This window comes from Lepidochelys kempii, chromosome 1 (genome assembly GCF_965140265.1).
Source record: "Lepidochelys kempii isolate rLepKem1 chromosome 1, rLepKem1.hap2, whole genome shotgun sequence".
In the NCBI taxonomy this organism is placed as follows: domain Eukaryota; kingdom Metazoa; phylum Chordata; order Testudines; family Cheloniidae; genus Lepidochelys; species Lepidochelys kempii.
In genome coordinates, this window is record NC_133256.1 from 155,047,513 (window position 1) to 155,055,849 (window position 8,337).

General features: G+C 40.1%; 1 long non-coding RNA gene across 1 annotated transcript; it reads right to left on the reverse strand.

Annotated features, from left to right (window-relative positions):
* Positions 1–1,765: 1,765 nt before the first annotated feature.
* Positions 1,766–7,656, reverse strand: LOC140917063 (uncharacterized). Its single transcript, XR_012160706.1, has 3 exons — positions 7,388–7,656; positions 5,533–5,639; positions 1,766–2,467 (listed from the first exon to the last, which is right to left on the reverse strand). It is a non-coding gene; the product is annotated as an uncharacterized lncRNA (long non-coding RNA).
* Positions 7,657–8,337: the final 681 nt, after the last annotated feature.

Consider the following 8,337-nt stretch of genomic DNA (forward strand, 5'->3'; position numbering starts at 1 on the left):
TTGGGGCCTGAGCCCCCATTCCTTATGCACTCTGCTCTTCCACTGAAGCAAGGGATATTTTGGGTGTACAGTAAGTTACAGGATTAGTTTCTTATTTGAAACAAAAGACAATCCACCTTGGTGGTTCCCATTCAGAGAATTCTACATAATCCCTCTACACTATAAAAAGAGCTTCTCTCATCATTAAAAGGAAAATTTGTGATGCAAAATTACAAAAATTCTCATTAGCACAAGTTACATAAAGCGCTTAACTTCCTTATGAGAGTTTTGAGGTGTACGTGCTGTAGTTCTCAAAACATTTGTTCTTTAATGGCTCAGTGGGACTGATTGAATTTAAGTATCCAGTTCTCCTTTATGAAAACTTTGAAAACTCACTTAGCTAATGTTGCCTTTTGATCTTAGTATAAAAAAGTTGAAGAAATAACTTAAGGCATTTAGTGAAGTCTGCTTCATTCCCTCCAGTATATTCTATACTGTTTTGTTTAGTTATCTAAGTGACCAACAATGGTACTTCCATTGTCAGACTATTCTATAAGCTAAAAAACTTTACAGTTGGGACATTTTTCTTCCTAGCTAGATTACATTTTCCTTTCCTTAACTTCATTCATTAGTTGCTTGAATCCCTATGAACAATTCTTCTCCCTCCTTAAAATTTATACCCTTTTAATACTGCTACATGATTTTCATATCTACCAACTCAATCATCAGTTAGCCAGAACATACTTAGCTATTTTATTCTTAATAAATCAATCTTTCTGTTTTAGTAATTTTCACTGTTTTTCTCAGCATTCCTTTCAACAAACAATTTTGGGCATGAGATATCTAGAATTATATGCAATATTCTAGGTATGATGTCCCCAGGGCCCTGCAGAAACTACCACCTCTCCAGTCCATGATGCAAAGCATCTGTCAAAAAACATATTTGTTTTTATTTCATTACCATATCAGAGTATTTCCATTGCTTTTCCAATATATGTTTTGTTTTTGCGATCAAATCTTTGAACAGTCCACTTCAAGATATACTGGCCATTTATTGGCTTAACAGTTTACATTGAGATTGTAGAATGAAATCTGCAGATGGGCTCAACACCTGTGAAACATCAAGTCACTTTTTCAAGTGATTTATGGTAGGTCTACATTGCAATATAAGCCCGCACTTGAGCCTGGCCTCAAGCATAACCTCCATTGTCTCTATGCTGCAATTGCACTAACCCAGGACCGCAACTCAAGTCCCACTAACCCTAGGCTTACACTGCAGTGTAGACATACTGTAAAAGTATGGATTTGGGTGCCTAACTTTAAGTTTGAAAATGTTGACATGTGTGGAAGAAGGCTAGAACATCCTGAATGACACCACACTTGTGGAAAAGTAAACAGAGATTGTCAAATATAGAAAAAGAATTTTGTGAAAATTTTGAAGTTGTTCTCATTTTACAGCATTCAAATGGACTAACTTTTGGTGTTTTTGAAATATTTCATTAGTAAATCATTGATTCCCGCTCGTCTCCCATTTTTCAGGTTCTCTCCCTTTATTCCTCACCCCTCCAGTCATTTTCAAAACAAAACCTAAACTTTCAAATATGATTTGGGAGGCGGGGGGAGAAAGCAAGAAAGGAGAGAAGGTGGTAAGGGAAAAGAAAAATTATAAACAAAAACATAAAATATTGTGAGCATTTTCATTAACAATTTATTGACATGGACAATATGTTGCAAAAAAAAATTCTATTTTCAGAAAACACTATTTTTTGACAAAAATCTTGTTGGTTGAAAAAATTTTACCAGTTCTAGTAAATAAGCAGCTACAATAAAAGGAAATTTCTCAGACTTCTTCAGAACAATATTTGCTCTGTTTGTCAAATCTGTAAACTTGAACACATACAAGGAAAAGAGAAGATCTCCCCTGTTCTGAGGGCATGGCTCTGTCAGGCTGTCACCAAGGAGTCACTGATCAGGATCACTTGCCACTTGTCCCTTTCAGTACTTTCCTTTTCTTCACTGATTATTCCATTATCTACCAAGATGTCTCTAGGTCAACATTTTAGGTGGTACACTTTAACTTGCTGTAGCTTTACATATGTTCATTAAGCAAGGATGCTTTTCAGTGCTGTGTCATGGCTAAAGGCTGTATTTTTCCTTCTGCTTTAGTGCCTATTTCAGGAAAGTGTACTATGAGTTAGGCTCTGGAATTACCACCACCCACAACAGGTGGGCCCCTCACATGGAATAGCTATCCCATTAAATTAGCATCGGTGACCTATGCACAGAATTGAGATGGAGATACATTTTATTTTCTCTTCTTCTGAGTGGGGCTCCAGCTGTCCCAGTATTACCTTGACTAGGGCGTCTTGTTGTATGTCTCCAAACACACACTCTTCAGTTGTGTCCTATATTCTTCCATCTTCTTACTCTTTGTCTATTCCATCTGGAATTTTCACTTGCCAGAAACTTCAGCTCAAACCTTCATCCTCTTGTAGAAACAGGGACATTCAACATGTCTCACATAAAACTGCCTTTGATCCTTGATAACCAGTCTATATTTAAATTTATGCTTCTTAACTGAAGTAGTGGCCCTCCACTGGTTGAAACTTATGGTGTAAGCACCATACTCTCTCCAAAATGCCTGTCTGTAGTCTTTTCTCCACCTTTCAGCTAGGCTTCCTGAATGTCAGCAATTATACTGACTCAACTGCACTGTTCATTAACAATGACCCACAAAGCTGATCTTTTCTCCCAATCCCCTCATAACACTTCCAAGGCAATTCATAAAAGTTCTAGCAACACAGGGAATATAGGATGTTATTGTCCAAAACCACAGTACCATAACAGATTACTACATTTATTTCATACTAGCATGATTCCATAGCAGTTGTAATGCTGACTTTAACTACCTTTATGATAGCCATCAAATGATTCACTGTGCAGCCACATATGACAAGAAAGAATGAATGCATGGAGAGCAACGAATTTTCAATTAAAAAACACAGTATCAGGAGATGGTTCTCCCTGCTACAAAGATATGAGCTTTATTGTGCCATTGACACATGATGGATTTATAAGGGTAACTCCCATTAAAGCAAACATTTCTATATATTTTATTATTACCAAGACATTCTGATTTATACCATATCAATCATAAATCTAACACTACAACTGTAGCTTTCAAATATCAGAACTAAGTTATTCTTTATTAGTTATATTGTATACAACATGAAACAACAAAAAACCTGTTGAAGTTCTCATCTGTTTCTCTTGCAGTATTTATAGAGAATGATAAACAATCATGATTATTTTATCTTGCAGTGAGAGGTGTATAGCAAAGGTAAGGAAGCAATATACCAATTAACTGATTCATAGTGAAGGCTTTATTCATTTTCATTTCATATCAGCTTGCAGTATTTGCCACTGTCAAATCCAATTTAGATAGTCTAATGCAGGGCAAATACAGTTGATCCTCACCAATTTGCACTAGTGGCAGACTGATTCATTACAACTGGCTGAATTTTGTGAATTCTCATATGCAAAAAGCAATGGTTATATACCACAAAATATACTTTGAGAATTTTACAACTATAGTTTAGTTTAATTATTGATAATACTTCATAGTGTACAGTACTAGGTGCATGCAGAATAGCAAAAACTCTGTAATATGAATCCTTAACTACAGCACTCTGCTTAGTTACTGCTCTTCTTACATTATACATTATGCTTAATTTTTGTGACTACTTACTATAATAGAAGAACCTACTAAAATTTTACATTCCTGACACAAATATAAATATATATTTCCATTTTCTCATCTACACATGTTGATACCAGAGTGAATTAATGTTTTCAGAAAAGCACTTAAACATGTGCTGGAAATGCCTGCAAATGGTCCCATTTGCTTTGAATTAAGTACTTAAAGCACTCATGTGCTTACCTGCTTTACTAAATCAGGATCACAATACTTACTGTTGTGTTGATTTTCACCTTATTTAGCTAATTTCCCTTTCCCAATAAGCTACAGGTTAAATGCTCCCTTTGGGGTAGAGGTGATCGGCAAACTGCCTACTCAAAAGGTGGCTGGGGTTAGCCTGGCTATCCCCTGAAAATAATTGAAAGAACTGGTCTTTGCAGCATAAACAAATCTAGAACTTAAGAAGGGTTGTTTAAATATTTTTGTGCACGTTAATTTTTAGTAACTGTGCTAACTGTGTTAGAACCATGTGTTCTACAGAACTATTACAGGTGCGGGATATTATTAATTACATATATTGCGATAGCACCAATAAGCCCCACTTATGAAGTAGGACCTGATCGTACTAGGCACTCCACCAACAAAAAAATTGTAAGCTTTTTGAGGTAAGGACAATTGAAAGGCTTCTCTAAATGGGAAGTTATCCTGGTACAATTATACTAGTACAGTTAAATTACTTTAACATTTCCATGTGGATCTCTTACTCTGGAATAAGACTGGCTTTTTCAGCTTAGTTTCAAAGCAACATAAGCTAAACAAAAAGAAGGCCCTCTTAGATGAGAATAAGAGTATACACATGGGAGTTATATGGGTATAACTAGAGTGATATAAATTCACACTTTACCTTACAAATTGCCCTATGTAACAGAAGTTCAATCCACTGGTCTGTACCTTCTTTCAGCCAGGGCCTCGAAATATTCAGATAATTTGGTCCCAGGGAATAGTTTCTATAGGCATTGAAGACCCAGAAGTAGGCTTGTGGAAAGGATATATGCCTTATTTCATTTTTGTTAACTAACCAGAATTCATCACTAATTACTCTAATTTTCCCCCTTATTATAATACACAAAAAGATTCCATGCAGCATCTCTATTAGAACTGCTTATTTTTAGATATTTGTTGATTTGGTATTTTATAGTAACCTTATAAGGAAAGATCAGTAATGTTATTTTATTATTGAGAACTACATGTATTTGGAATCACCTCATTGATTTTTTTTTATTGCACTGTCATCTGTGTGTATTAATACATATCAAAAGATTAAAATACTGTATTTAACTAAAAGATTAACACCATTTCTGGACAATTTGAGGACAAACATCTTTGAAGTTCCTCTACCCCATGTCTAAAGCTTTTGACTCTGCGTGAACTTTAAAAGTTCTAAGAAGACTCCTAGAACACGTAGAAATTGAAACTTCCCACTACAACTGAAATTTGTCTATTTTAGTTAAAATAAGTCATTTGGTTTAGGAAAGATGACAGTACGACCAATGTGAGGCCATGTACTTATTTAAGAAAGCAAGTTATTTAAAGTACTATCCTGTTCAAATTCTTTATAGCTAAAATAAACTGGGGAAAGATGTTGAAATACCTCCTTTCCCTCACAACTAACTCACATCATTTTTTCTACTTTAGTTATTGCATATGATTTTTTTGCCATATGGATTAGGATCTTGATTTAAATGAATCAGATAACTCAAGTGAAATTTGGTCTAAAATATCTAATGAATCAGTAATATCAGGATACAGTAAATATTCGGCGTATCATAGGCACTTAGATTAATCACTTCACATACCTGTGGTTTTTCAGGTTCCTGTGCTTAGTCATGTGTACGCTCTCTTCATTTTCTTAAAGAGAAAAGTAACTTCTGTCAGTTTTTGTTCTTGGCTTCTACACTGCCACCTGTAGTCATATAGGAGAAATTAGTCACGTATTATCCTGTAAAGCCTACCATCACAAAATATTTCATCTCATTTATTTTACTACACAACCATACTAGTAAAAATGTTCTCAACTGTATGAGGACAGTTAAAATACTAACACTGTGTTATGTGTAAACTTCTTTGTAAGGAAATACATGATTCCAACATAATTTAATTCAATATTAAATTGAATATTTAAAGACTAAAAGAAACAAACCCTTGTATCCCACCATCTACTTCTGTGTTGTTTAACGGATACTTTATAACCCTGAAAGGCAATACTATAACTTTTTCAGGTACAGAAACATCTGTACTTAGTTTTCTATTAAATATAAGACTATCCCAACTTCCATTTAAACATCACCATTTTACAAAAATGTACTTTTCACTGAGAACTTGGTTACCCCATAGAATTTGTAATGATATGCACAAAAAATTAATGTTGACAATGCAAAATTTATTTTCAATAAGACATTGAACTATGTTAAACTCTGTAATTTTCTTATTGCATAAAAGTCAATTTTAAATTTACTGTAATAAATTAGAAAATAACTTTTACTCCAATATGACACATTTACACACTGGTCAAACAAAAATGCAGGCTGGGTATTCAAAGACCTCACAGTCATCATATATTTTTCAGGGGAATATTTTACTTGTAAAAGCAAAAGCCTATTCCTATTTACCAGATTTGTTTCATTCAGCAACTGAATGAGATTCAAGGGAAAATAATCTTTTGAGATATTATGGATTTTTGCATGTGCACACTCTCTCTTGGCTCCACTTATTAATTTTTGATATCCTGTCTACAAGTAACTGTAGAACCACTCTCTTGAGGACTTCTCTACCTGGAAAAATGCTATAAAGTCATTAACTATCTGAAACACAATCATTTCCTCATGCCACTACGAGCACACGCATGACAACGGCTGTTCTCATATTTGAAATCTGAAATGCTAAAAGCTTTTTATAATTAACACAGTGTTGCATATGATTAAAACATCTAAAAAAAAAGTCACAAACTTGGAGAAACATATTTATCCCAAACAGAGATTAAACATGATTTGCTAGCAAATTTCTCTAAAACAAAAGACTGATGGTGCTTTATTGTGTTCTGCAGAGCAAGTGTCCTGCAGGTAAATCCTTGACCATACCTAGCTCTGCCTCCCTTGAAGTTACTAGCCAAAATTTCACCCCAAAGGGAATTGCGTTTTCCACATTGCTCGCTAAAAACGCCAATCGTTTCCCTGTCAAAATGTACGCATGCAGCCACCTTCGGCACCCTCATTGCACAGCTTGGCTGTTACCAATTCCCTAATGCAAGTAGGATAAATAACTAAATGGCAAGTAAGCAATGCACGGAAACTAGTCCAATCAATAAATCTCCCCCCCCCCCCCCAGCACACACGCGCGTTGTCTGAAAGGCACATACACACGGGGTGAATCTGAAGATCTAAAAAAGATTTGACGGAAAGTAGGAGATGATGCGTCTCTCTCACACTCACACGCCCCTATTTCCAGCTGGGAACAGACACACGCAGCACTAGATGACCCCGGGTCTGAGCCCTCCCCCACCCCCCGGCCACCCCCAGGGGAGAAAAGGGAGGGTCGCGCGCGCACCCAGAGACCCGCCACAGGGCTGGGGGGAGGCTGGAGCCACGCGGCTGCCCTGCAGCAGCCGGCGCGCCCCGGGGGCAGGGGGCTGGCCCTGCTGCGGGTGCTGCCCACCTGCGCGCGCCCGGGCTCCTCTCTGCCTCCCGGTGCCGCAGGATGAAGCAGCGGCGGCGGCGGCTCCTTGCAGCGCGGGGTCCCTCCTGCTGCCGCCGCTGCCTTTCCTCCTCCCCGCGCCACACAGCCAGGGGGAGCAGCTCGCTCCGGGGGCCGCGGCTCCCCGCCCCTCCGGCCGCTTGGGATTCCGCGGGAGGGACGGAGGCGGCTCTGCCCCGAGCCCGGCTGGCGGGCACGTTCCCCGGCGGCGGCGGCTGCCCGGCTCCGCTCCCCGGCGGCGGAGCCCCAGTGACTCTCCCGCGAGCAGCACCTACCCCCCTCCTCCTCCTCCCCCACCTCCTCTTCCTCTCGCCGTCCCCCGGCATCACATGGCCCAGTCCCTGCCGCCGCCGCCTCCGCCGCGGCTCGGGGCGCAGCCCGCTCCCCAGCCCGGCTGCGGCGGCGGCTGCTGCCTACACGCGGCGTGGCCGCCCCCGCCGCCCAACCTGCCACACACAGGGTCACCTGACTGGCTGCTGCGCGCCTCTTCCCCTTCCTCCCCCGCCGCCCGCGGCCTCCCGCCAGCCCACCTGCCCGTGCCGCCGCTGCGACCCGCAGCCCTGCCTGCGGGGAGACTCCCCGAAACACTTTCCTCGCCGCCCCCCCCCCCCCGCCCGCAAAGGGGCGCTGACCGAGAGCAGCAGCGATTGTCCCTGCCAAAGCAGAGGAAGTTGAGCTCTGTGTGCTCCCCAGTGCAGGTCTCTGCCTGTGGGTACTGGTGTCTTTTCACTAGCCAGGGAGAATATAAACGGTCGTTGGCTCCCACGTCTGTTTGCCAGCCAGCACAGCCACGCTCAGGCTCGGTAGGCAAGGCAAACGAATCCAAAAGATGCAATAAGTTAAATGTAGATATTAACTACCCATCTTTCTATCCTCCGAGATCTTTATATCATTAAAGCAACAACGAAAAC